This window comes from Heterocephalus glaber, unplaced genomic scaffold, assembly GCF_053883595.1.
Source record: "Heterocephalus glaber isolate CG9 unplaced genomic scaffold, H.glaber_assembly_v1.0 deba00001524, whole genome shotgun sequence".
Lineage (NCBI taxonomy): Eukaryota > Metazoa > Chordata > Mammalia > Rodentia > Bathyergidae > Heterocephalus > Heterocephalus glaber.
In genome coordinates this window covers 96238-123953 of record NW_028258328.1, presented here as the reverse complement: position 1 = coordinate 123953, position 27716 = coordinate 96238, and the positions used below count along the sequence as shown (strand labels likewise).

At 39.2% G+C, this 27716-nt stretch overlaps 2 long non-coding RNA genes across 3 annotated transcripts in view; one reads left to right on the top strand and one right to left on the bottom strand.

Annotated features, from left to right (window-relative positions):
• Positions 1–27716, top strand: part of LOC147824916 (uncharacterized) — a 187405-nt gene that overhangs the window by 68121 nt on the left and 91568 nt on the right. For both annotated transcript variants that reach the window (XR_015441615.1, XR_015441614.1), the window contains 2 exons: positions 33–7597; positions 8237–8294. This is a non-coding gene — a long non-coding RNA (uncharacterized LOC147824916). The remainder of the gene's footprint in view (positions 1–32; positions 7598–8236; positions 8295–27716) is intronic.
• Positions 1–27716, bottom strand: part of LOC147824917 (uncharacterized) — a 58428-nt gene that overhangs the window by 7449 nt on the left and 23263 nt on the right. The window lies entirely within an intron of this gene.

The window sequence follows — 27716 nt, the reverse complement described above, 5'->3', positions numbered from 1 at the left end:
ATGTCTCACTCTCCTTTCTTTTGACACTGCAGCTGGGGGACTGAAGCAGGGAGCTGCCGAGCCATCACCTCAGTGGAAGCTCCAGGAGTCATCTACAGCTCCTCAGTGGGGTCATTGGTCATCTCTGGAACTGAAGATGTCATGCATCTTGGCCCCACCGCCAATTCAATATCTAAATTTCTCCCTGCTAGACCATGACAATTCCTAGACAATTGTAATAGGCTTATTTCTCTAAGAAGCCAACACCAATACTGATTGGAGAACTGTGGTGTAGTGGAAAGTGCACTGACTGAAGGAGAATAACCCAGCATATAGTTTTTCTCTAACTAGTAGCTGTTTTCCCTTGGACAGGTTGTTCACTTTATCTGAACCCCAGTCACTGCCTCAGTATATAAAATAAACTAAGCTTTGGTTGATGTATGTGTCCTTTCCTTCCTGATATCACTTCTTATAATATCTCCACCTAACTTTGGAACAAATATTTGGAAATGATTGTTGTTCAATGAATGGCTTGTGTATCAACTGAAAAGATGATCACAAAGCAGCTGCAAAATTGTTCAAACTAAGCCACAAATCAAGTAAGCATCAAAGTCAATTTTTGAATTGAGTTCTAAGAAAACCAAAAAGGACCAAATGTTTATAAAATTAATTCTAGTTAAGGAAGAGAACACTGTCAAAAACTCAAATTATTTGTTGACACACAACCAACTGTTATCCCATTCTGTTATTTCAATTAGTCTATATAGCTTTTGATTCTTTAGAATAGTGTGTGGGCTGATTTTTTTTATATGTCTAATTGACAATGGTTTGGTCAAGACTATATAAAAGACAAGTTAGAGTTTTCTCTGATTCATGACTATTTTGACATGGATGTTACATGGAGAAACAGGTGGGTTCACTGAATTATCCCTTTATAGGATAAATATAAGCATAAATTCAGCCAACAGTGAGTTGAGCTGAATTCAAGCTTATATAGTGAAAACTTACCTCTTTTCTTGTTGGTCAACATGATTCAATGAGCAGATTGTGTCAGAAAGGAGCAGAGAGCTCTGAGTTGTCTCTCTCAGATCTACTCCCTGCTGTTTTATCTCATGATGGAGTAACACCAATGAAAACATAATGTCACTTACACAGATTAGGTCATTTAAAATGAAGAATAGCAGTAGGAGCTAAATGCTACTATTACTGCCCTTCACAGAGAAAAACTAAGAAGCGAGATCACTTAGAAAAGTGAAACAAGGATCTGGGGACACTGGGATCCTGAAGAAGAGGGACTGAGGCAGAATCCTGCTGAAATACAAGAAGGGTGGGGAAGGTCTGGAAAGAGGGGCCTGAGTGTCATGTGTCAACACAAGTGTTTGCCTTCCTGGCTATAGAACACCCCTCCCACACACACACACATCCAGCAAGAGAAGGGCTATTGTCAGCAGAGGTTCCAAGTGAGTAAGTGTCAGGAGACATGGTACTTGCTACATGTGCTCAACTAGCATCTGGTCCCTAGATTTCACAGTATAGACTATCAGGCTCTCTTTACTTCAGTGAGTCCTTAAATGATGTCATCATTCACAGAGATATATGGAGAAACAAAAAGACTAGAGCTGACTAATTTCAAGGACTTTTCTTCCTTTCAGTGTCATAGATATATGGTAGGTATGGGGAAAATTTAGGATTAATTTCACATTTTGTTCTTCCTATCCTTATGAGCATTTATTATGGTTTATTTCTAGATCTAGTATGTATTAGTCATGTAGTCTACAGATGAGGAATTTGTAGAGCCAATGTATATGAGAGAGGAAAGAGTCTGAGATTCACTATCCAAGGATATCATTGCTGCTTGGTGGTAGAGGTAGGGGTCATCTATTCTGATGCTGGAGAACCAGAAGTGCTGCATGACCTACAACTTCAGGATAGTAAGAATAGGGAGAGAAGGTATAAAGTAGGATGCTTACAAATATCTGAATGGTCTTTCTACATCTTTAGTAAACAAAAATGAAAGCCAAATTCAAGTCACAAATATTGAGAGAGGTCATGAAGCAAAGTTGAAGCTTCCCTTTCTTTATTAGGCCGGTGGGGTTGGGGATATGCATGGATCACCCTTAAATGTGAGGAAAAATACTTTCCTTTTTTAAAGTGGAAAATCAGATTATTCTATGTGCTTTATTAGCAGCCTTTGTTCTATGAAGAAGAAAACATTGGCTTTTTATAGAGCTTTCAGTTAATATTTAAATTTCTTTAATATAATTTCATCCATAGCTACATGATCATTTTCAACCAGCTAATGAAAGAGGAAAATAAGAGATTTTGATTGGGAAGGAACTACTGATTGCTGCTTTCAAGAGTGATGCAATAGTTTCTCTGGTGTGAGAAAGTGAAAGTGTAAATAAGGATCAAAATGTATAATAGATCATTTGAAATAGGAAGAAAAGGTCCAAAGGGGAAGGGGAAGTGGGAAGGGTGGGGGAAAGGAAAGAAGGGAATGGAATAAATATGAGAAAAGGGGAAAAAGGAAACAAAGTCTTTGTAAATAGGGAGGGGTGGAGGGGTTGAAGGGAGGGAGGGCAGGGAATGGGGAAATAAATAAGAACCAAGACAGATTATGTAAATTTCCAGTGATGATGAATGTCATCATATTGTATACCTAAAATGTACCAATAAACTTAATGAATTAAAAAAATACATGCAACTCTAAAGAGAGAGAGAAAAAAAGAGTGACGCAAGCCTCTTGGAAATAATTTTAACTACTTCTAGACTGATGCTGAGAACTGTTTCAATGAGGCAGAATCACAACTGGCATCGCCATTTTCCATTTCCAGGAAACATCGATAACAGATACAACCCATTTTCAACCCTGGCTGTTTTTTATAATTGAAACACAAAAAGAAAAAAAAAAAAGAAATCTCAGGTTCTTAACAACTATTATCAGCTAACACAGTAGATTGTGGGAAAAGGCATTTCTCAGATTGTCTTTGTAGAACTTTCATCTATGTATAGTAATTAGGAACTCAACTTGCAAGCCTTTGTATCTAGCACCAGAGCACAGGATAGCTACATTGTTACAGATGATGAGCCTGCCCAGCAGGGTATAGAGCTGCCATGTAAGACTTTTATGGCCTTGATGTATTCTTTGCTCTATTGAAAAAAAATGATTAAACAGATAAACTCACTAATTGTGCTTACAATGAAAAAAACTCATCGTATAGTCACACCATTTCTGCAGATCAGAGGTTCGTTGGGTATTTGGGATATTTCTCAGCTTGCCTAAAGAATCTACCCTTTGAAAGTTCTAAAATCTGAATTTTGGGGGAAGAATTCAAATAGATTTCCAAGCCACTAGCTGGAAATTTTACAGAGTAGGAGTATCTCTCATCAAATGAGCTCAATTAATGCAAAAATAATATATTTAATGAACAAATCAAAGCAATCTGCAGTGTTGAAGTGAGTTAACTGCTGTAAAAGGGACAGAGTTGAAACCTTCAGGGCTTTTACTACTCGCTCTATTTAAAATAACCTTGAAATATCTTTCAATGCTCTGATTATCAACTTTTATCAGCTTCTACATTAGTGAATTAAATGTGGCAAGAAGTATCCACTTTGCCATGAAACATCAATGCAGAACACTTGGGCTTGCATACTGACATTTTTACAAATGTTCAGGGCTTTGCTAAAGTCCAATACAAATGTTTGGTCACACTGGTGTGGAGGAGAGGGAAGGAGAGAGGGAGGAAGGAAAGAAGAGAGAAAGAGAGGGAGCGAGGGGAAGGAAATGAGAGGCAGGAGGGAGAGAGGGAGGGAGGGAGAGAGAGAGAAATCTAAACTGGTGGGGAAAAATTTAACTGTGGACTTTTAATTTGCCATAGCAGCAAAATTGGGTTTGTACAAGAATTGACACTAAAGCATGTTGGAAGTGCCGATAAGCGAAATATGCTGACTTTTGATACTTTTGAATAAAGAATGTTTATTTGCTTGAGTTACATTTTTATTTCTTAAAATTCTTCAGTTTAGTGTGGCCAGTTGCTTTCCTGAGTCAGGACTTTGCTCAGGTGAGTTGAGAAAAAGGCAGCACAGCAATTAGATGAGAGCCTCCCAGGGGCTGGGGCCAAATCCCAAGGATGCCCACAGAGCCCCAAGTGGCCTGGCCTCCCAGTACCACATGGCCTGTAGCTGGCTACTGAAACTTTCTGATTGAAACAGGCATGGTAATATGTAGCTGTAAGGACAGGTGCAGGGCAAATAAGAGAATGTGTGCTCTGTTTTTAGTGCTATAATAACCTGTTGATAAATTTTTGACAGTTATAACTGTAGCTGCTAGTATTTCACTACTACAGCTCCCAGATAGTGACATATTATTCATAATTTAATTTTCCTCTGGAATGGGACAGGAAGAACAGTCCCATGGAACATCACTGATGGGTTTTTATTTTCTTGTTTAGTAAATGGGCTCACTCTGCAACCTCACAAAAGGGACAGTGCTAGCCAGGTCTGGTGGTACACATCTATAATCCAATTACTTATGAATGCTGAGACAGGAGGATCACAAGTTCATGATCCCAGTACCACACACACACACAACACACTCAAAGAGGGACATTACAGCAGTTCAATAGGCATCAGGCCGTGCAGGAGCCTGGACTCCATGGAAGATCTGGAAAGGACCATTACTGACCTGATGTTTGTCTGTCCAGACTACACTGGTAGCTTGGAGAGAAACAGAGTCTCATTACCTCAAGGAGGACTTTCTGACCTCAAAGATGGTGCTATGTCAGAGAGGAGGCAGCAAGAAGGCTTGGAGCAGTGTATGGCTCTTGTCTTACTCCTGCAGGAGAGAGCGTATTTGTACTGGGATGTAGTTTTCTAGGACAATTGCACTCCTGCTTTTTATAATGCAACTAAAATCTCTGAACCTACCACCTTCTCTGTCTGAATTGTCATTTTGGCCTCAGAGTCCAAAGAAACTCTCCCTTATTTCCTGATTCTTCAAAGCTATGGCTCTAGATCTCTCAGTACAGAGTCACGATTCCTGTCCTGGGTCAGATTCCAAATCTGATGTGTTTCAAACAACAGCATCAGAGCCCCAAGGAAATGATGGTGGTGGTGGTGGTGGGGGTCCTGGCAAACGAGCACCTGCACTGAGCTTCTACTGGGTCTGATGTCTGCAGAGTCTGCTCCAGACAATGAAACCGCCTGGATGTGGATGGAACCCAAGACAAAGGGCCCTCCCTTTCCACTTGATTTCTTGGCATTTCTCCAGTGACCCCTAGTGGGATTTGTTATCCTTCAACTACCCAAGGTTCTACATAAGTCATTCCCCTTAGTCCCGGCCTGGTGGAAATACTCCGCATTGAGCACCTCAGTCCCCAAACCCACTTCTATCAATGAGACCTGAGCTCTTAGATGCAAAGACCTGCTAAGGGAGGGTGGGTCCTCATGTGTAGACTCTGTTTATATTTTTATAGTGGCCTTCCCTCAGAGAGGTGGCTCCTTTGGGGGGCATTTTGGGAGTCAAGGTGGTCCACATTAGGAAGTGTTTGTGTACAGGCAAACCTTCTAGCTTGGGATGACTCCAGATCTGTCCCCTACTCTTCTTTGGTAGGTGGGCCAAGTTGGAAAGGGTGACCATTCCTGACATGTGTGAGGTTTGGGTGGTGAGGGGTCACCATAGCAGCAGCCAGAGCACTCAGCTGATTGAACAGGCAGGAGCAGCCAGGTCTGCCACCCATGTTGTCTGCCTGGTGCTACAAGGCATCTTCCCAGAGGTCAGGAGAGTTGCTTGCTCACAAAGCTTCCTAGAGTAGACCACTTTGACTCCTGACATTCCTGCCATCAGAACTGCCTCTCTGACCTGAAGGTCTTTACAAAAAATGTAAATAAACCAGGTGTAATGGTGTACACATGTAATCGTAGCCCTCTAGGAGGCTGACACAGGAGGATGGGAAGTTCCAGCTTAGCCTGGGCAACTTAGTGACATAGCAGGACCCTATCTCAAAATAAAAAATGTAAAAATGCGGGTGGTGGTAGCTGGAGATACAGGTTGGTGTAAAGGCCCTAGGTCCAGTCCCTAGTACTTGGAGAAAATGCAAACAAATAGCACAGACATAAGCCACCACAATGTCCACGTACTCAGATCAGTGGCTTCTGTCAGGTAGCTTCCCTGTTTGATGATAAAAAGAAAGAGACCATGGATTCAAGCAGGAACCAGAACTCAGGTGTCATATTCTTTTTTTTGGGTACCAGGGATTGAATTCAGGTCCTTGCGCTTGCGAAGCAGGTGACAAAACCACTGAGCTAAATCCCCGGCCCCTCAGGTGTCGTATTCTGAAGACCAACTGAGCCCTAGTGCTCGTATAGCTGAGGATCATGCAGTGGGCTGGAGTAGGAACTAGTGGGGGAGATTTCCTTCCTGGGAGGGGAGTGTCAGCTAATGCACCAGCCAACCAATCACTAAGCAAGAGTACTCAGTGTGTGTTGTAGCAACAAAGGGAAATGGGCCATGGGATAGAGAGGGGCTGAGAGGGGCTTCCCTAGCAGGATGATCAGAAAAATTTTCCTGAGAAAATTAAATTTATGTTAAGACCTACGTGTGGAGAAGCCAATGGTGCAGATACCCAATCTGGGAGGACTCACCATGCAGAAAAGTGAAGGCAAAGAAAGGCCTTGAGACTGGAACGAATTGTCATTAGAATGCATGACTTCGCCAAGTCATCTTGTCCATTTTTTCAAATTTAATCTATACTATACATGATCATTGTCTGTAGTGGCTATTAAATAGCTATGTAGTGGAAATAATATAAATCACTTAACTCTTCTTTAGTTAAGAGACAATGAGACTACTCCAGATTTGCACAAATCTTGACACTGATGTAATAAACAATTTTGTGCTTACAATCATTTTCAAATTTTACTTGTATTATCCTTGCAACAATTTTCAGAAGCAAAGTTACTGTTTCAAGGAATATGAACATTTTGTTACTAGTGTATATGGCCATACTGATTATTCAGAAAGGTTATGCCAGTTCCCAATGTTGCCAGCATTGTATGAGAGTAACTGTTTTATAATAGCATTGAATGTTACTATCAAAATAACTTTTTGTTAATTCTCTGCCTACAAAAGGTAACTTTAAGGTTGCTTTAGTTAGTGTTTTTCTAATTACTGAGGAGGGTTAACATTTTCCCATGTATTTTTTGTTACATGGATTATTTTTTTCCCTTATCAGAGCAATGTGGTCCAGGCTTTAGCCTGTTTATCTATCAAATAGTCTTTTAAAAAGAAACTAAGTCTCATAGGATCATCCCAGGGAGCTAGGGAGTGGACAGGAAAACCTCCAAAGTTACATTTTTCTAGTGCACAGGGCCTGCAGTGTTCATCTCTTTTTGACTGATTCCATGAGCATAATTTCATAGAGAAGCACAATTTCTGTGAGCAGTAAGATGGCTTGAAGAGTCTCTCTAACTCATAGTGATACCTGAGGTGCACCCAGGAAGTGGCCTGGAAATTAAAGAGTCCCAGGGATTGTGTTAGAATGCAGAGGAAATTGCATCATCAATCAATTATTTTGAAAATTTAATTATGGGCTTCAGAAGGAGGAACATTTATTGTGAAGTAGGTTTCCTTTTTTCTCGTTTTTACTTTTTATTAGTACATGTTTGCATTCCATAATGATTTCATTCCTGTGGGCAGTTGGTACATGTATATAACACATCTTAATTCTTTCTATTTCCTCTTTCCCTCTCTTCCCTTCTGTTTCCCTCCTCCCTCTTTGAGAGAGATCTATCGCCTTACTTCCTATTATCTCCTTTATTTTGCTCTTTATTTGTATTTTGGATTTCTCATATAAGAGGAAACCATGTGATATTTAAGATTGTGTGTCTGACTTATTTTACTTAACGTTATGGTCTCAAGGTGCATCCATTTTCTTACAAATGACTAAAGTTTATCTTTATGGCAGAGTACTCCATTGTATGTAACTATCACATTTTCTTTATCTATTCATCTGTTGATGGACATGTAGGCTGTTTTCAAAATTTAGCTATTATGAATTGTGCTATTATAAACATGAGCATGCATATATCATACAGTAAATTAGGTTTCTAGAAACCTTTCTGTCCACCCTCCCCTTCTGCCTGCCCAGTGTCCATCAGCTTGCTTCCTAGGCTATCTTGAGAAGGCCCACACTCAGGGTCACCAGGCTAGATCACCCCTAGAACTCATGCTATCTGGCCCAAACTTGTGTCTTATCAGGAACCTCAAATGAAGACTTTGGGGTTATCTTCATTGGATCAACTCCAAATGAGATGAGGTATGATAAATATGGTGAATGTTCAAATTTTTAAAAATTGTTATAATAAAATAATAATAATAAATAAAATTATTATAAGATGATATATTGTCAAAATACCCCTCCTCACTTTGAACACATTTATCTCACCATTCTTGTCACTTTCTAAAGCAGTTCTGGAAGTCCTCTTTCGTTAGGTCTGTAGTTGCTCTGTCCTTGCTACCTTAATGTCCTGAATTGATTGAAAACATCTACCTTTCATGGTCATTTTGACTTTGGGAAAGAGTCAGAAGTCACATGAGAACTTCCAGAGCTGCTTCAGAAAGTGGCAGGAGCAATGGGATAAGAGGGGAAGTATTTGATGAAGTGTTAATAGCAATATATTTTTTGCTCTAAGTTTTAAAAAAAATTTAAATATGCACTATATATTTGGTCATCCCTTTTATTTTTGGTTTGTGTGAAAAGTGTTAATTTGTTAAATATAAATACTCAAAATACACTGCTATGGATCTAATCTCATGTTGGCATTTCTACATTTTATAGTACATGGGACCCTTAAAAGATGAAAGTGGCCGGGAACTCTTTGGGGTGGCCGATAGGTAAGAAATAGCTCAGTAGCCCTTGGAGATAAAGTTGGAGAATATAGAGGGAGCTGAGACTGAGTATTTGTTCTTACTGAAGGTTAAAAGACCAGTAGCAGTGGAAACTAAAGTCTGCTATTTATCTTCAGGCCAGGGACAGTGCAGACAGCTGCAACACGAGCCTCTTTATAAAACGGTGCCAATGACCTTAACTGTGACCTCTGGCTGGAGCAGCGTTTCAGTGGGGGTGCTGATGGCCCTTTTAAACATCAGCACACACAGTTTTGACAGCTTTGTTTTGAGGTCTGCTGATAAATTTGTCCATTGTCTTTAGTAAATAATAGGAAGAAAAGTCTTTACATCTTCTTATTTCAACTTAACTAACAAAATAAAGCTTTGTACCAGGAGCAAAGTTATATGACATTGGTAAGAGAACATTACAGGATTCAAACATTACTGAAGTATTTTGAATTTCTGATAGGCAGGAGGCTACTGCAAAGTCAGATTGGTAATGACATCGCCATTCAATTAATTAAGGCAAATATAATTATTTGGAGAGAGTTACATGTGATTTTTAGTTCAGAATTATCTGGGTATTTCTTTTGCTCGCTCTTATATAGTTATAGCCTGTTAGAAGATACAGTGTTATCTATTAAGAAAAAAAGCTGTTTGCAGAAATCATTGTGGAGATTTTAAAGCAGCTTTTCTCCCCTTGGAAAGGTCTGACTATTGCCCTCTCAAAGAGATCAAGGTGCAATCAAATGCATGAAAACACTGCCAGGGTCATGTGTTTCCACATGCCCAGGACTGAGTCTGCTGGGAAACCCTTCATTAATTCTGCAAAGAAGTATATGACTAGGACCTCTATCAACACCAATATAAAACTACTCAAAACATGAAATTCTTTTAAGTCCTATTACAGTTGTTTTCTACTTGAAGAAATTAAATTGACTAACTTTTTAGTTCATTCTATTCTCCTTAAAATCCTGATAGCTATCAGTCAGTAAATTAGAAATTTCATAAAGGAATAAACGTTGGGTTCTATATTTCCTTTGGGGTGAAGGTGGAATTCCACCTGAACCAGGTTTCCCCAAGTCTCCTAGTGTTCCAGGCTGTGGTATGAGAGGAAAATGGCCCAGAGAAAGTGGTGCTTCTATTTCAGATGCAACTCAGGACAGCAAACCTTTCTGATAAGCAGGAGGTCAGGGCCACAAGGGGACCTCAGGGCCCTGGACTATGGAAAGAGTAATGCACCAGGCTGGGAATTGTAGTTATGCCCCTTCCTTTGTTCCTTAAATGATTCTGAGGTCTGTGATGAAGAAGATTATGGCAAAGGCCCTGGCAACAGTAACTCTTTCCAGGTACCTATGTGAGAGTTCTATGTGAAGATTCAGTAAAGTCATACACAGAAAGTAGTTGGTAGGCACCAGTAAGCACAGTATCAGGGTTTGCTATTATTGTAAACACTATAAGGTTAGTATCAATGCCTCTCACAGGGGATTCTGAGATGAACTAACTTGTATAAAGTACCTGGCCAAAAACTTGACAAATGTGGGGTATATAAGGAATGTTCATTTCTTCATTTCTTTCATTTCCCTAATAGAGTCAATTCAAGGAACTCCTGGTGTGCTCAGTAATGTTTCAAATCTATTCACTGTAGAGATGAGTAAATTGTCAGAGATAAGTTTGGTGTTAGGTCTGTCTGAAACCAAAGCTGCAGTTATTTCCTTCTGTATCTAAGAAGGAGAGATGGGGGGGAGAACAAAAACTGTAGGGGAAAACTGGAATACTTTTTTTTAAAGTTTAAAAAAACTACAGCTGAATGTGATGTGCACCCCTGTAATCCAAGCACCCTGGGAGATGAAGCAGAAGGATTCCAAATTCAAGCCCAGCCTGGGCATATTAGTGACTTAGAGAGACTCTAGCTCAAAATAAAAAAATAAATACATAAAGAAGGGCCAGGAATGTATTTCAGTGCAAAGGTCCTGGGTTCGATCCCTAGTACCCACCTTCATGTATTGTGTAGTCTACAATAGCAATAAAAGCTAACATTGCCAATATTCAACCAATTTTGACTTATAGAAATGTTTATTTCATATGACTTGACCTAAATTTTAATTCTTACTCTGTATCATTCACTATGTTAAGCAGCTAAGACTATTTAGCTTATATTAGTTTCCACTAATCTGCCAACAGCCTAGTGAAGTTTTTAATCTAATAATATTACATATTTTTACAGATGAGAAGGAGCTTACAATATAGGAAGGTTATGTTTGATGACTAAGAATAAGATGTAAACCACCATGTAGAAGATAACTAAACATCTTTCTGGGTGTTCTGACCAAGAAATCTAGCTCTGCTGTGTATGAAAAGAAAACAAATAAAAATATCATTTAAAAACATTCCTTTACAATAGACAACTAAATGAAATATTTTCCTTCTAATCATGTTTCTATAAGATAATCAATTATCCATCTATAGCTTTTGAATTATCTATGGAATTATTATTTAACAGTTATGATTACAAATTATAATTTTGAGTTACTGTGATTAATAGAATTTAAATGTAAGGATAGATTCAGCTGTCAGAAAGTTTACTGCACAGGAAAGTAAAAAGTAGCAGGGTGTAGTGGCACATGCCTATAATTCCAGTGCTCCAGGAGGCTGAGGCAGGAGGATCTAAAGTTTGAGTCCTGCCTGAGCAACTTAGTGACTTAATGGACCCTGTCTAAAAATAACAAATAAAAAAGAGCTGGGGATGTAACTCAGTGCAAGGGCCCTGGGTTCAATTTCCAATACCCCCCTCTAGAAAAAAAAAGAAAATAGACAACTAATATCCTTGTATCTGCTCCTTAAAAAAAAAAAATCTTCTCTTTCAAAATTTCCCCAGTGGTTTTCTTTTTTTTTTCAGCTGCCATCCTAAGGAAAACTTAGGATGAAATTGACAGTCTGACTTTTATTAACAAATTTTTAATGTAAATTTTGTTTTTTGGAATTTTCTTTGTTTCTCCATGAAAATATCTTGTTTATAGGGAGCATTCTCACTTAGTCTAAGTTTTCTTTAAATTCCCATTGTAATATGCTTTTTAAAACAGTTTAATAAAAATACTTCCATAGGGGACACAAAATAATATTATGATGACATAATTTGTTTTACTTCTATGCAATTTCATATAAACATACATAAAGCAGTATTATAGCAGGTTCACTTTCTTACATGAGATTAAATTCTCATTAGTATATTTTTAATGTTTTATGAAAAATATTTTAATACAAGAAGTACAATTTCCTCATCTATTTTACTGCAATTGCATTTTTTGTTTTAGATCATTTTCATTAAAATATCTTCTGTTTCCTAACCCCCCCCAATTAATTCATTTTTTTCCTTGTAGAAATAATTGGGTCATATTCTGTAATTGCTATTGGAGGTATCAGGCTAGATACTATTTTGGCAAAAACAAAATCTAGATTGCAACAGGAAAATTGGAAAGTGCTAGAATATATTATTACTAGACTTTATGAGAATATATCAAAATGTGGTTAGTATTGTTATTTTCTTTTCACAGTTATCTCTTTAATATTTGTGATGAGAAAACATTCTTTCTAGATCCCTTACTTAGCTTTCCAAAATGATTAAAACTATAAAAAAACCCTCAAAACACTGAGCTTATATTCTTTCTGTATTTATGTTAAAATGTAATACTTTTGGTCATTTATGTTAACTTTCTCTACTGGTAATGTGAACTGTCATTGAAATGATTATCTTGTCAAAATAGATCTTAATTTTCCAATTATTTTCTTGGGGGTCGTGGATTGAGTTATATTTCCAACCCTTCTTTATTTTTTAAAATTTTGAGACAGGGTCTTGTTAAATCGCTAAATTGTCCAGGCTGGGTTCCAACTTGTAATCCCCCTGCCTCAACCTCCCAGAGTGCTGAGATTTCTGGTGTGTGCCAGCATGTCTGCCTTAATTCTCCATGAATTCTTTATGTGAAAATTATGCCTTTTAATTACAAATCTTTTTCAACTCATGGACTGTGGGGAAGTAACAACTGAAATTTCCAGGAGCCTTATTTCCATAATTCGTGGTGCAACTTTCCCCGCACAATCTGCTCAACAAGACTGTATTGCTTAGGATCTCTCAGAACAATGCATGACAGGCCCAGTTGCATTGCTGTGCTTTGATTACTGCACTCTGTAAAGCCCACTTTTTAAAGATCAGGACTGAAACAAGGGATGGCTGGCTGTGGGTGACTAGACGCTCCAAACCACAGAGATAGCTTTTCACTCACACTCTTGGTGTGTGCTTGCCTGCAGGTGCACACATGGCTCATGGGTGTGCATGCAGCTGTGACCACTGTGTAGAGGGATTTAGGCACTTCCATTTGAGCTGAGATCAATAGTTCATTACTATTGCTGCTCATGACTTCAGTCATTAAAATCCGCAAAGAACAAGGTGGTTCGTAGGATTTTCTAGAAACTACTTGCTGTGAGATCTTTCATATTAAGAATAAAAGAGAAGTCATGGAAAATCCTTTTTCTTTTTCTTTCTTTCTTTTTTTTTTTTGGTGACTTAAATAATTCCTTGACACTCTGGGAAGCTCTAAATATTAGTCCTGTGCCTGACTTTACATTTGGGATCTATTGATATCTGTTTCCATCTTTGCAAATAGCCTATCAGGGATGTGAGATTGTATGCTCATCTTAATGAGTCTGGTTGGGAGATAATATCTGTCTCCTACACTAGTGAATTTAAAAGAAGTGGAGGAAAAATCTTTTAAAAAGAATCAGAAGAGACAAAACTTTGAATTTGTCTGCGTTAGATTACTTGATATTATTACAGAATATCAAGGTAGCCAATTAGGGGATGTAAATGTTTTTGAATTATATACCATTTAAACACTGGCCCAATGATAGTTTCCTATAACATTTCCTCCTTCATTTGGAATTTATTTTTGCTTTATTTTAGTTGTTCCATGAAAAATATTAGGTTGGGGTTATGACTCCAAAGAGTATGGAGTTGTGAAAGAATGAAGAGCTGACTCAGGCCTGTGTTCACCCAACCACTCAGTCCAGGCTGGTCTTCCTTTCCATTTCTACTGCCCCCATACCACACTTTGTCCCCTGTGATCTGTATCCACTTACTTTTGCAATAGCCTCTTCCCAGTTTCCACCTACTCACTTTCCACATCGTCCTTTACAACTGACTAATTGAGCCCTCCTTGACTCAGCTGTGTCTTGTTTCTGTACTGGGAGAAAGCATCAGAATTTGCCATTATCTGTAGAATGAATTCTAGCTTCCTTTTCCTAGCATTGAGCACTTCTGATTGTGATTCAGGCCTAGTCCTACTGCCCACCCTGGATCTCCCAGAAGCTCTGGGCTCCAGTCAAACCAGTTGTTATCAAGAGTCAGGAGCTCCTCACCTTCTCTTTGTCTTTGCTGTTTCCTCCTTCCAGGGTTCCCTCCTATTAAAATTAATGAAGGCCACTTTATATGGGAAAACTTTCCTGATCACTCAAGTCAGAAGACATTTTCTTTTAATCATTTAGCAGTGTTTATACCTTTCTGGTGGCTCTTCGTACCAAGTACCCCATTTTAAAGTTTGCCATGGCTTAAATGTAGTTTGAGTGGCCCTCCGAGCTTCATAAGTTGAAATTTAACCCCTGTTGGGAGGTTAAAGAGAGTAAAAACATGACCAACTATGATATTTAGAGGTGGGGCCTTTGAGAAGCACTAGGGTAAAATCAGGTCATTAGGGTGAAGCGCCCATGATGGATTCATGGTGACCTTATAGGAAGAGAAAGAGAGACCAGACAGACACAGCCACACTCCCACTCCCTGTCTCTTGTTGTCTGATGGCCCGTGCTGCTTCAGGACTCTGCTAGCAAGAAGATCATCCCCATAAACGGCCCCTCAAGCTTGGACCTCCAGAACTGTGAACCAAAATAATAACCTTTCTTTAAAGCTAGCCTGCCCCAGGTATTTTATTATAGTAAAAAAAAAAGTGATTGTGAAAATATCTCAGTTTCAAGAATTAAGATCCCTGAAGATCAAAATCATATTTGAATCCTCTATGGCATCTATCTGAATTCAGTAAGGGTTCAAGAAACATTTGTTGGAAAAATGAATTTTAAGGAGTAATATTGCTGCATGAAGGAAAGGAGTGTAGACCCCTGTCGTATCCCTGTTCCTGGGTCAGTGAGATGCTGGACACTGGGAAAGGTCAAGTCTGCCAGTAGAGGAGGTGTCTGGAGATGAGGCAGAAACCAGGGAACAAGGAAGGACCGGGGAGAAGCTGAAGCCAAGAACAAGGCTAGGTACATAAGGATTTGAGTGCAAAATTAGGTTGTGGCTCCCAGAAAGTAGAGAAAAACATTTTTGCTTAAAAGGACTTGATAGCAGGATGTGGTGGTGCACGCTTGTAATCTCAGCACTCGGGAGGCTGAGACAGGACAATAGCTGTGAGTTTAAGGCCAGCCTGGGCTACATAGTGAGTTCAAGGCCAGCCTGCATACCAAGACCTGGTCTCAAAAAACAAAACAAGGAAAGGACTTGATCAGGAAAAGAGGACCAGAGAGGGAGATGAGAGGGGGCTCTATAGACAGCCCTGGTGGCAGTGTCCCTTCCTGCCTCTGACCTTGGACTGTATGGTAAGCTCGTGTGTGTCTGATTTCACTCAGTGCAGTGTTCCTCATAAACAGCCACTGTGTGCCAGACACCATGTTAATGCTGACATAGTAATTGTAGCTATGCTAACATCTGTTGAGAATTTTCTATGGCTAAGTGCTGAACTATGCTTAAATATATCAGTTCATCTAATCTTCAAAACGAAACTGCAAGACAGTCCTATGATTATCATCCTTATTTTGATTTTAGGTGGTGAAGTGTCAGAGAAAGAAGCGATTTGCCCAAGTTCAAACTGGTAAGCTGAAGGAGGCTGTTTGGCTGGGGCAGGCCTGGGCGGGGCTCTTAAGTCTCTCCTCCCCAGGGCCAAGGGGTGTGAGCCCTAAGCTCTAGGTCTCCTTCCTCTTACTGGCTCCACCTCATACATTTTCCACAGGCCAAAGAGGCTGCAAGAATTTTTAGATCTGAGTGCTGATAGATATTTATGGTCCCTCAGAAAATCCTCTCCTACAAAATAGATGATAAATATAACCTAACTTCATTAAGGTGGCCAGTCATTCACTGAAAGCTCAGTGGGCATGTGGGTTTGCTTGAAGTTAATTCACTTTGCATAGTGAGGATCAGTCCTGACTCCTGGGCAAGTTTCAGGCTGGGAGCACGGCCCCGCCCACATGCCTCACCCCCGCCTGCCCCCTCCTCCCGTCTTGATTTACCAGTTGAACTTGAGGAGCAAGTCACCTAACTCTGGCAGCCTTCATTTCATCCTAGGTAATGGACTCATAGCAACTCCTTCTGGGACTAGTATAGAGTCAGGATGACATAACGGTGCCTGATGTGTGCTTGATGAATGTATTATTATTACCGTTGTTCTTGGCATTTAGGCTAGAGCCAGGTTGTAGTTATTTAACAGAACAACACTTTGGAACTGGATTAATCATAGGGTTTTCTTAACTTCCCTTTAATTTTCGTTCTAATGTAATTTTTAAGTATTTAAAAACTAAAAACAAAAAAATTGCTGAGAAAGTAATGAAAATATAGAAGAAAAACTGACAAGAGGTTAATACGAGAAGTGTAACTGTTTTCATAATCTATGATTATCTTACATAAAGTGCTTTAGAAATATTTAGGAAAAGGAACCCCATAAAGAAAGACTGATTAGGTCCAATATCATCTAATGTCCATTCAAGAAAGTCAGCAAATTAAAGCCAACAACAATAAAATCAAAGTGCCAGCAAGTGCTGGGACAACTGGAACCCCTGACAGGGCATAGTCTTCAGTGGCCCAGTACTGAATCCGGTTTGCCTGGGGTAGGTAGCAGGCATAGAATTCCAGGCTTGTCTGTATGGGTTCAGTGACCATGTCCAGCTGGCTCTCTGGATGCCCTGGTTAACATTCCAATAACATGAGGCTGACCTTGACACCAGCTCTCTGATGGAGGCCCTGCTTTTGGCATTTGGTTCCAAGATCACAGGCCTGTGATCTTCACTACGGCAATTCACAGTTAACTGCACTAATGAAGGAAGCATCTGAGCGAGTCACCCTGGAGAACACCTAATCCTAAATCCACTCAGGTTTCCACTGAGAATGCATATTTGATCATTGTCCTCCACACAGAGCCACCAAATCATAGTTCCTGTAGATACCACATAAAACTATGCTCCCTATACATCGTGAGAAGGTAAATAAATGGGAAGAGCTGTTCAGAAGTGTTTTGTGGTGAAAAGTCCTTTATATGTTATTTTTCTTAATCAAGAACTAATTTTATGCTGTTTTTAGGTACAGTGCTAAATAAAATAATTCAGCATTATAAATCTGGTAATATGGAATATTTAATTTTATTACTTCCTATTTAAAGAGATAATAACAGGTAAACTCTTTTGTACTCATTTAAGATTTCAAAAATAAGCTGGGGATTTAGCTCAGTGGTTCTGCCGCCTGCCTCGCAAGCACAAGGTTCTGAGTTCAATCCCCAGTACCAAAAAAAAAAAAATGGAGACTAAAAGATTTCAAACACAGGATGACAATAATAATAGCTGTGGGTCACGGATGTGCCTGTATAAACACTGAATCTAACTCTCGTAACAATCCTGCACAATAGAGCTTGTTCTCCTTTTTCAGATGGGGAAACTGAGATCAAGAAACCAACAGATTAGGTCAAAGTTACAGAGCTAACAAGAGTGAGAGGCAAACCTGGGCACAGGTCTTTTTGGACTCCAATGTCCACTTCTAGGGATCTTGGCTACACAATACCAGCACATAGAGCATCGGTAAAGGGCATTTCCTTACCTGGCCAAGCTTAAGACACTCATGACTGAAAGCTCAACACAACTGTGAAGGAGCATCACACAATGGCTCCACTTTTTTTTTTTTTTTTTTTTTTTAATGGCTCCGCTTCTAACACCATCTGTGCTTTGGAATTTCAAGTGCATGAGACCAAAAGACTTTTGAATCTCAGGGCAATCTGACAACTAGCCATCACCACAAGCTAAATAGCCTTTTTGCAGAACAAACTCTAAGAAGATACTACAGAATAACTGTTACTTCAATAATGTCTAAATTCTATGGAGAAAAGACTAAAAAAGAGCCTATAGGCCTAGTCTCTACAAATTATTGCCTTAATTTTTTTTTATAGTAGGAAAAATTTATTGGGAGAAAGAAAGCTTCTGCTTAAGAGAGACAGAAAGGGGAGCAGAAAGTGGGTTGCCCCTATCTCCTTAATTTTTAAGAAAACAGCAAAGCAAAAGAGACTTTGCATAATGGTGTCCTTGTTCTGAAAGACCTTTGATATCCCTGAAATTATGCATATACTCCCCAGTCACGCATATTCCCCCTCCGGGATTCTACACTCAGAGCACCACACTCAGAGCAAGGCTCTGAACCCACTCAACACCCTCCCCAGGGGGGTCCTCATTCAATTATTTTTCTGTGTTCAATGAGGGAAAAGTAATTTCACATATCCAGCATGGGAATGGCTAGTTTACACACACTTTACTCAAACACTTCATTTCAGATGTCAAAAGAGCATCATTGTAAACTTACTAGGGCTCAGGAGTGTTCATTTTGGGTGATTTTATAAAAAAGTCAGAAATTAAAGGGAACATGTAGAAACTGAGAACTTTGAAGCAGTCCCTAGTGCAGAATCAGGTGTAACTGCAATCCTGAGTGCTGTGTGTGGAATACCCATGCTGCTGGCAATCTGGCTGTCCCTGGTGTGAGCTCCGGGGTGTGTGTGGGTGGAGGCTGCTTTGGAGAGGGCGCATGCTCTCCTGGTCTCCAGCATGGGGAATGGGCCTGACTCTGAACCTTGTTGGGGATGTGATCCTTTCCCTTTTGTAAGGACAAGGGGCCAGGGTTCTAAAGTGTTTGTCTAGACTTTGTAAAGTGAAAAGCGCGAGAGTGTGCTGTCTTTTTTAACTAAGAGGAACAACAAAAGCAAATGTAAACCTAGTGTTTGCCCCATTCCTAACCTCAGGGCTCTTCATTTTGCAACATTTAAAAAAAATTTTATTAATACATATTTGCAGTATGTAATGATTATATATATTGTGGGGAACTGGTACATACACATAATCAACCTTAATTCTTTTTTTGTCCTCCCTTATCCCTTCCCTCCCTCCCTGCTCCTTCCAACTCACAAAAGCTCTATTTTCATCATTTTGGAGCATAATATCACCTGAACAGTCGCTGTTTTCAGGCCACCAACCAATAAATACATAAAGTTTAAAAAAGATGCAACCTGTTCATATTTCATCTGCTTCTTTGAAAATATAGATGATATAGACATCTATGCATGTACATGTATGCACACATGTACATATTATACACATACATAAATATGTGCTCATATATACATATGACCTAAATGTACACATATATACACACATACAAACACACACATGTTCATATACAGATGCACATATGCAGATAAGCACGTACACACACATAAGCATCTGTGCATATCACATACATATTTACATATTTTTAAACTTTCCTATTGTGGAGTTTCTCAGGGCAGGGGAAGAAAGATGTGAAATTTGGTAAGGAACATGTTGCATTGTGGATGATCAAAACTCACATTCACAACTAAGATTTGTTGAATTTAGCATCAATATGTGACTTATTCAGAAGATAACAAGCCATTTTCTATGGCAGAAATAATAGCACTACTATTGATTCTGAAAATTAATTTGTAGTTGACTGAGTTAAAGTTCTTATTACTTCTAGGGAGATTTATGTTGTATAAACTTTATATGATATTTCTGTAAAACTGGGCTTAGAACCTAAAATTTCATCTTTGTTTCCATCCCTTTGATATTCTTTACTGAATATTATTTTATTACTGTTATTATATATAGTAAACGTAAATGTCCTGCTTTATGTATCAATAATAAAATATGCATTCTTTTCCTAAAAAGCAGCAATACACACTGATTTTTCCTGACAATAAATATTTATGGACAGTTCACACCAATTTTATCATCCATACCAATTGTTACACACGAGTTTATCATTCAGTCTGGAAGATTTTATAAACCACTGAATAAAGAACTCTTATCCATTCCAAACTCCACGGATTATAAAGTAGTATGGATTATCAGTAGTTATTCTGATGAAATACTCCCTTCACCCCTACTTGCATAAAGATAGGTTGAGTTTGAAAATATGCATAAGTTATAGATGGAAGTATAATTGCAAAATGTGATTTACATGACAGAAGCATGTAACACTGCCCTTCCCTTCAAGTCCAGGAGTGAAACTAGTGAGAGTACCCTCTGTGAGGATAGGGTGGAACGCTGTGTCACTTGGTCCTTCCTGGAGCCTGGTAATGCTTTAAGGCTTGGTTCACAGATGGTAGTGAAACTGGGCCAGTGGATATGCATGGCACTTCTACCGAGGGCATGGTCTTTGTAAGTTGCAGTCATCTACCTACGACAGAATCACATTCGAACAGAATAGATGCTTCCTACCTGGGCCCTGACCCATGTGCTCTGATATCTCTGCTCCTGTTCCAATGGCTGCAGGTGGCTCTGAGTGGGCAGTTTGTTATTCTTTCTAGCACAGGTCAAGTGTTCTCTGCCCAGGACTTTGTTTCTGCTGGAGCTCTATGGGCCGAGGCATCTTCCTAATTGCTGCATTGGCAAATTTCTCCACAGTGACTTTGGCTTCTCCTACCATGCCATGTGACAGAGATTGGCATGGAGACATGCTCTACCTTCCATTTGGTGTTATTGTGCTACAACTGAGGACACAATTGAGGATTATGCCACAACTGAGGACACAAGGACTGACAGAACTACCCCTGACATCAGAGTTTCCAGTCCAACAGGCCGCGGTAGATGCTAAGCAAGCACTTCCACTGTGCATGGGAGACCTCACTTGCATGGAGGTGGGGTGCCACAGAAGTCTTATCAAGGAGCAGAATGGGGAAGAAGGTGTGCAAGACATAGGCTGAGAGAATGGTTTGAGCAAAGGGCCAGGGTAGGGACAGTCACATCTATTCAGAGGCAGATCAGCGGGAGGCAGGCTGGTGGAGGCCAAGCGAGGCAGGTAAGGAAGTAGGGTCATGTGACATGGAATGTGGGGGCCACATGAAGGGTGGTCGCCTTTATTCTCAGTGCAAAACAGGAGGCCAAGGAAGGTTTCAAATGGACAGGGGACATGTCTAATCTTCTATTTTGGCTGTTGTTTGTGCTAGGTGTGATAGGGCTTAGTTGGGGTACACTTGCCCCATTCAGGTTCGAGGAGTTGAGAGGAGCCTGATCCAGGATGACAGAGAAATGAAGAAATAGCAAAAGAGCTAGAAGTTGGTGTTAAATTTGATGGAGTGAGAGAGGGGTGTGTTGGGTCTGCTGGCCTGTGGAGACAGACGGCAACAATGACTTTATAAGGGACATTGAGGAGGACAGGGTTGTGAGGGGCAGTGAAGAGCAAGAGTTTGCTTGTGGACACATTCAGGTTGGGTCCCTGTAAAGTCCCTGGGGGTGAGGGGAGGCAGGTGGCTCTAGCACCAGGCACTTATGTACCATCAGGGGACAGTAAGGAAGAACAATGATCTGAGGTCAGGTATGTTACAATGTTTTGTTTTTTTGGTACCCGGCGATCAAACTCAGGACCTTGCACTTGCCAGGCAGGGGTGGTGCTGCTGAGCTACGTCCCTGACCCTACAATAGTGTTTTTGCTTCATGTTTAAATATACCCAAAATAAGATGGGATAAATCTGCTAGAAACCTAAATAAGCAATTTTCTAACAATTACTCACATATACTTCCTAATTGCAGCTCCCTCTGTCAATCACTGTTCACCACATGAAACCCATGTCTATGAACTTTGTGGGGATGCAGGCAGTGATAACACACAGTCTGGGCCTCATTTGATGTACCCAGAGCTCCCAGCATGATTTTGAGTGGCTGCCGCCTCCTCAAATCTTGGCTTGTTTTTGTGTTAAGATAGCAGGAGGAACAAAATGATCTCCAAAATCCCTTATAATTTTATAATCTTATAATTCTTTGGGTAACAACTACTCAAAAACCTTTAAAAGAATCTTTTTATTAAACTCAATTTAAATTTGGAAGTATCCAAAAGTTAATTGTTTACCTATTTCATTGTGTTTGTGATATGCTAACATGAAAAATAGAATCTTAATCAAAATGTATATCTACTTTTTTGCTCAGTTTGTTCGACCATTAGCTTCCAACTATTTTGGGCACTTAATAGCTGTTTACAAATGACAAGAGCTAATTCTTTCGACATAGTTTCCACACCTTTTGAGGAAAGCTTTTTTTGGAAGTCATCCAGAGTTTTGTGTACATGTCTAGAGTATTCAAGCAGTAATCACTCCCATCACCAAACAACAGAATTAGGAAAGGTTACTAGGAGTGATTGAAGACTATCATGAATATTTAAATTAAGAAAACTAACTACAGTAAAAGACACATTACCAAGAACTATGAGATAAGTATTTTCAAAGCAAGTGAGAGTATTTTGAGGGGGACTAAGGGCAATGTGTTTTTTACTCTAATAATTTTTTACTTAAAATTATTTTGTGATTACACCTTGTTGATGAACTGTTTATGACAATTTCTGTCAAATAAAAATATTATGGTGTGTCCTCAACCATCTTATTCACTGAATCTGGCACCCTGTGACCTCTGATTCTTTCCCAATGCCAAATCATGAAAGGTAAATGTTCTCAATTGAATTAGGACATTGAGGCAGCCACGACAGCACAACTAAAGACATTCAGGAAAGAGGACTTCCAGAAGTGCTTCGGAAAGTGGCAAGAACAATGGGATAAATGTGTTTGAAGTGAGGAGTATTATGAGAAGGATTAATGGTAATTTGTCTTTTATTGTAAACATTTTAAAACTATGAACTTCACTGTATTTCTTGATCATACTTCATATATCTGTTAGAACTGAGTATATGTAAAAAAATCCCTAAAATTAACATAAGTTTGACTTTGATTTTTTCATGAAAATTATAATGTCATCCAATAATGTATATAAAATGTTCAAAGTGACTTTTCAATTATATACACATGGAAAGTATAGAGTGCCAAAATTAGCAGTGAAAATCATTTCATAGTGCATCTCATGTCAGCCTCTTAAGAATTTTTTTATTTGATAACGATCGCCAAAATTTACACATTTACACAAAATTTGCATCAGTGTCAGGCCTCTATAGAAATGGCAATGGAAGAGTGACCAGCAGCTGTATAAGAGGGCTGGGTAAGTGAGCAATATGGTACCAATTGTTTGCAGAAAGAAATTGCTGCTACTCAGTGCTTTTTATGTCTAAAAAGAAGCAAAGAAAAATAAACAACTAGTTGGGCTGAGACTTCTCATGTGAAATCCAAAACTATTAAAATGAGTTTCCTTTTATGAAAAGATCAGACGAATGTTTTTGCGGTGAGCAAATTGGAGACTCAAGAGGCAGATTTTGAGTAGAGACTGTGTTTAGATTTCCACTTTTTGGCTCTAAAAGGACAAGTTTGAACCTGATGATTACTTGGGAGGGAAGTGTTAAGGCTCCTTTTGGTTCAGGAGGGTAAGTCCATGTGTAAATTAAGATGAATATAATGTCTGTATCACTTCATGAGCTTTGGTTTATAATAGGCTTTAAATTATAACACCAGAGTGTTACACTGGTGGAATTTTTCTTCTATGGTGCTTTGGCTTAAATATCTTACCCAAATTCTTCATTCACTGAGGAAAAGAAAATTACACTGTTTTTATTCAAGTGATCCAAACAAAATTTTTTTAAAATAAAAAAACTCATTAGAATATTCAAATTAATTATTTAATTCCTAATTATTTAAATTACAATATTTTAAAATATTTTTGAAAAACTTGGTCTTCTTCTTGTGGACATGATATGCATTTAATTTTATCTTGAATATTTAAGAGACTTTAATAAGAAAAGAAAGCATGCTGTCAATATATTGGTTAAAGTTAATTGAATTTGGAATGCATGTTAAATATGGGTAGGCCTCATTTCTTTTTTTATGCTATTAAATTAGTAGATCAAAAGGTTAGCTAAATGTAGCCTGACACGTACAGTGTATTTCATTTACACATCATTATTCTATGAATGCTGTATTTTGGTTAGGATTGGTAATTATTGAATATAAGCTGTTTAAATTTCATCTTCAAAATGACAAATTTAGAATTCATTTTCTAGAAAGCTTGTTGTAGATTTCTACTTTCAAATTTAAATTAAATTAAATGTACAGTACTTAGATTTCATAAAACAATACAAAACAAAAAGATTTCATTTTGATTTTTGGCAATTGTTGTTTTTCAGCCTGGGTGTCACTGTGTTTTGATTTTCCTTCCCCTTTTCAATCTTTCCCATAATGTTGCAAGTTACACCTTCTCAGGCTCCAAACATGTCAACTCCTCCTGCCCCTCCAACCACCTAGACACCACTGATGATTGTTTCTATGGTTTGGATGTAGTTTGTTGCCCAAGAGATTACATGTTGGGTGCTTGGTCCCCAGTACGGCAAAGGTAAGAAGTGGCAGGACCTTTAAGAGGTGAGGCCTAGTGGGAGGTCTTTAAGTCACAGAGTTTTCCCTCAGAAAGGATTAAGGTAATTCTCCTGGGACCCTTAGTTAGTTCTTAGTTAGAGTGAGTTCTTATGAAAGAACCTCTCCCCATGTTCTGGTTTCCTGCCTTACTATGTGATCTCTTCTGGTCAAACATGCTTCACAATGCCATCTTCTATGATGTGATACAGCGGGGGGAGGGAAGCTTAACACAACCAGTGTTATGCTGTTTGGATTTCTGCTTTCAACTCTTTTTTAAATAAAGTATCCAGCCTCAGGCAATTCATTATAGTAATGGGAAACAGACTAATACAATTGTGTTGGAGCAGTTCTGTCGGAGTTCAAGAACTTCCCTGAAGGTGATGACTAGGTGTTACTCATTCCTAAAGCTGTTTTTCCTATAGGCTTCCTCACTACCACCTGAGCTTTATAGTCAAATAGCTCCAGTGTTGGTGCTACCCATGCCTTGTGCTTGCCCAGCTCTGCTTTTGCTGGTTTCTGCACTTGAAGTCCTCTGCCCTATGTGCAGTGTACAAATCCTACCCCTTCTTCTCATCTCAGTTCATATCATACCACTTTCATGATTCTCCACCTGGAAGGAATCCCTTCTCTTTCTTCCCTGTAATTTTAACTCTATGTTTCATTTCCTGTTATAAGTTATTGTTATACATATGTTATCAATGGAGTGTTTCTGTTCTTCAGTATTCACACGTTGAAGTCTTAACCTCCAGAGCAGCTGTATTTGAAGATGAAGGCTCTGAAGAATGAGGTCACATGACTTGTTATGATCTTACAAGCAGAGATAGCAAGGAACTGGATGGCCTTCTCCCCATACACAGGCACTGAGGAGAGGCCATGGGAGAACAAAAGGAGAGGGCAGTTATCTGTGAACCAGGAAGAAAGCCCTCACCAGACATCAAATTGGCTAGAACTTGCTTCTTAAACTTCCTGTCTCCAGAACTGTGGGGTTATAAACTTGTTTAAGCCAAGATTTTTGTTGTGACATCAGAATGGACTAAGACAGCAGGTAGTAGATGATCTTCTTTCTTTTGGAGTGAAGTCCTCTTATAGTGAGGGTTCACTTAAAACTTGTCTTTGTTCCACATCACCCACTTCTACGTACAGCACAAAGCTCTTCATAGCCTTACCTTTTCACCTCAAGAACAGTGAGACCAGGGAAAGCTCAAAGCCCTTGGGGCTGATAAAGCAAAGACCAGCCTGTGGGTGAGCCTGGGCACACGAAGCAGAGGCCACTTGTGGTAGGAAAGAGTGAGATGGTCGGAAGGTGCAGAGCTATGGAAACATTGATACAAATACATTTTCTGGGGGTGATAAACTCAACCCCTAATGTGACAAACCCATATCTTGGGATGACAAGGTGCAGTTTGGGCAGAAGCTGTGCAAGTTGGAAGTGTAGAGAAGATGCATGACAAAAAGCTAACTGGCCTGGCAGTGATGGGCCAAAGAAAACACCTCAAAACCCACTTCATTGAGGTGCAAAGGGCATGACTCATGACGTAGCAATAGACCCTTAATAGGCAGGCACAGGACAGATTCCCTCCTACAGCAATTTGTTTTAGCAAACCAGAGAAAATTATTTTTCCCAGAAAATTTACAAAGCAGGAACAATCTAGCTTTGTGGAATGGACATTCCTTTTCTCACAGGAAGCTTTTCCAAGTAGCTGAAAAGTCCAACTCATTTGATTTTTTTTTCTTTTTTTTTTTTTTTTTTTGAGGCAGGATCTTGCTATGTAGTTCAGGCTGGCCTGAAACTCATGGCAATCCTCCTGCCTCAGCTTCCCAAGTGCTGGGTTTACAGGCGTGCACTACCACGCCCAGGAAAGTCCAACTCATTTGAAAAAGAATGATTTGAAACCAAAGCCAGCATATCATTGATATTATAAAAAAATATATGAGAAGGAATAGTGAAGCTTACTGGAGGAAATATATTCACACTTACAGACACAAATTGCCAAGAGTAAAACTTTTGATTAAATATTAAAAGCTTATTAATAAAGACTAATAAACTGAACTAGATGAAATAATCACAAGTATGAATAGAGCCCTTAAACCAAAAATGAAAATCTGAGGGAACAGACAGCAAGACAACTAGATAAAAAGGAAAAATGAGTTGACTGAACTCAGGAAAGAAGTACAAGAAAAAAAGCATAGAAATGAAGATCAAATTCAATGGCACAAAGGAAGAATGAAATAATGAAAAACTCAGTAGGATAACAGAAACTAGAAAAACCAGGCAAAATTAAATGAAATGCAGAATTTAAAATAACTGGAGACAAGATGAGAGATAGAGAAGAATGGGATAGAGATTTTAAAAAGCAAGGCTGATTAGAGATCTTAAGGAGAGAAATGATACTGGAAGAGAGCAAATATTAATAGAAAGTATTCTTGAAATTGCAAACCCATGTCTTACTGTACTGCTATAACAAATTGCCTTAGACTGGGTAATTTACAAACAAAAGTAGTTTATTTTTTAGAGTTGTAGAGGCTGTAAAGTCTGAGATCAAGGCACCAGCAGATTCAGCATCTGGTGAGAGGTCGTTCTTCTGAGACAGAATAGCTTCTATGTGTCTCCACAGAGCAGGAGGGCCATGGGGACTCCTCAAGCCTCTTTTATAAGGGTCCTAATCCCATATGTGGGAACCCTCAGGACCTAATCACCTCCCAAAGATTCTGTATTAGAGATTAAGGTTCAATGAATGAATTTCGGAGGAAGAAAGCATCCAGATCAGAGCAACCCATGATCTGGAAGTACGCACTATGTGTACACGGATCCAGAATAATCAACACCAAGTGGGAATAGAAAGAGAAAAGCTGGTCTGCACCTGTCCTTGGATATCTGGGGAGAAGGAAAGAACTGGCCATGCCAAGCTTTGGAGAAAATACAGTGGAGGAGAATGCCAACTGCTGGAGTACACAGTGGAGATGTTTCATGATTGAGAGTGATGCCTTCCCCACAAACCTGAGACCTCAAATGTCCATTCTGGAACTGAGTGCATTCTAGTGTGGTGAGGAAGGATGTGGGGACTACACTTCAGGCTTTCCCTGTGTCCTGTGTTCCTTGTACCTTCTCAGTTATCAATGAAAAGGAAGAGGCAGATTTCTGATTCTGGTGAGCCTGATTTCAAAATCTGGTCCTTTGTGTTATCTCACCAAGACATTTTCTGTTACAG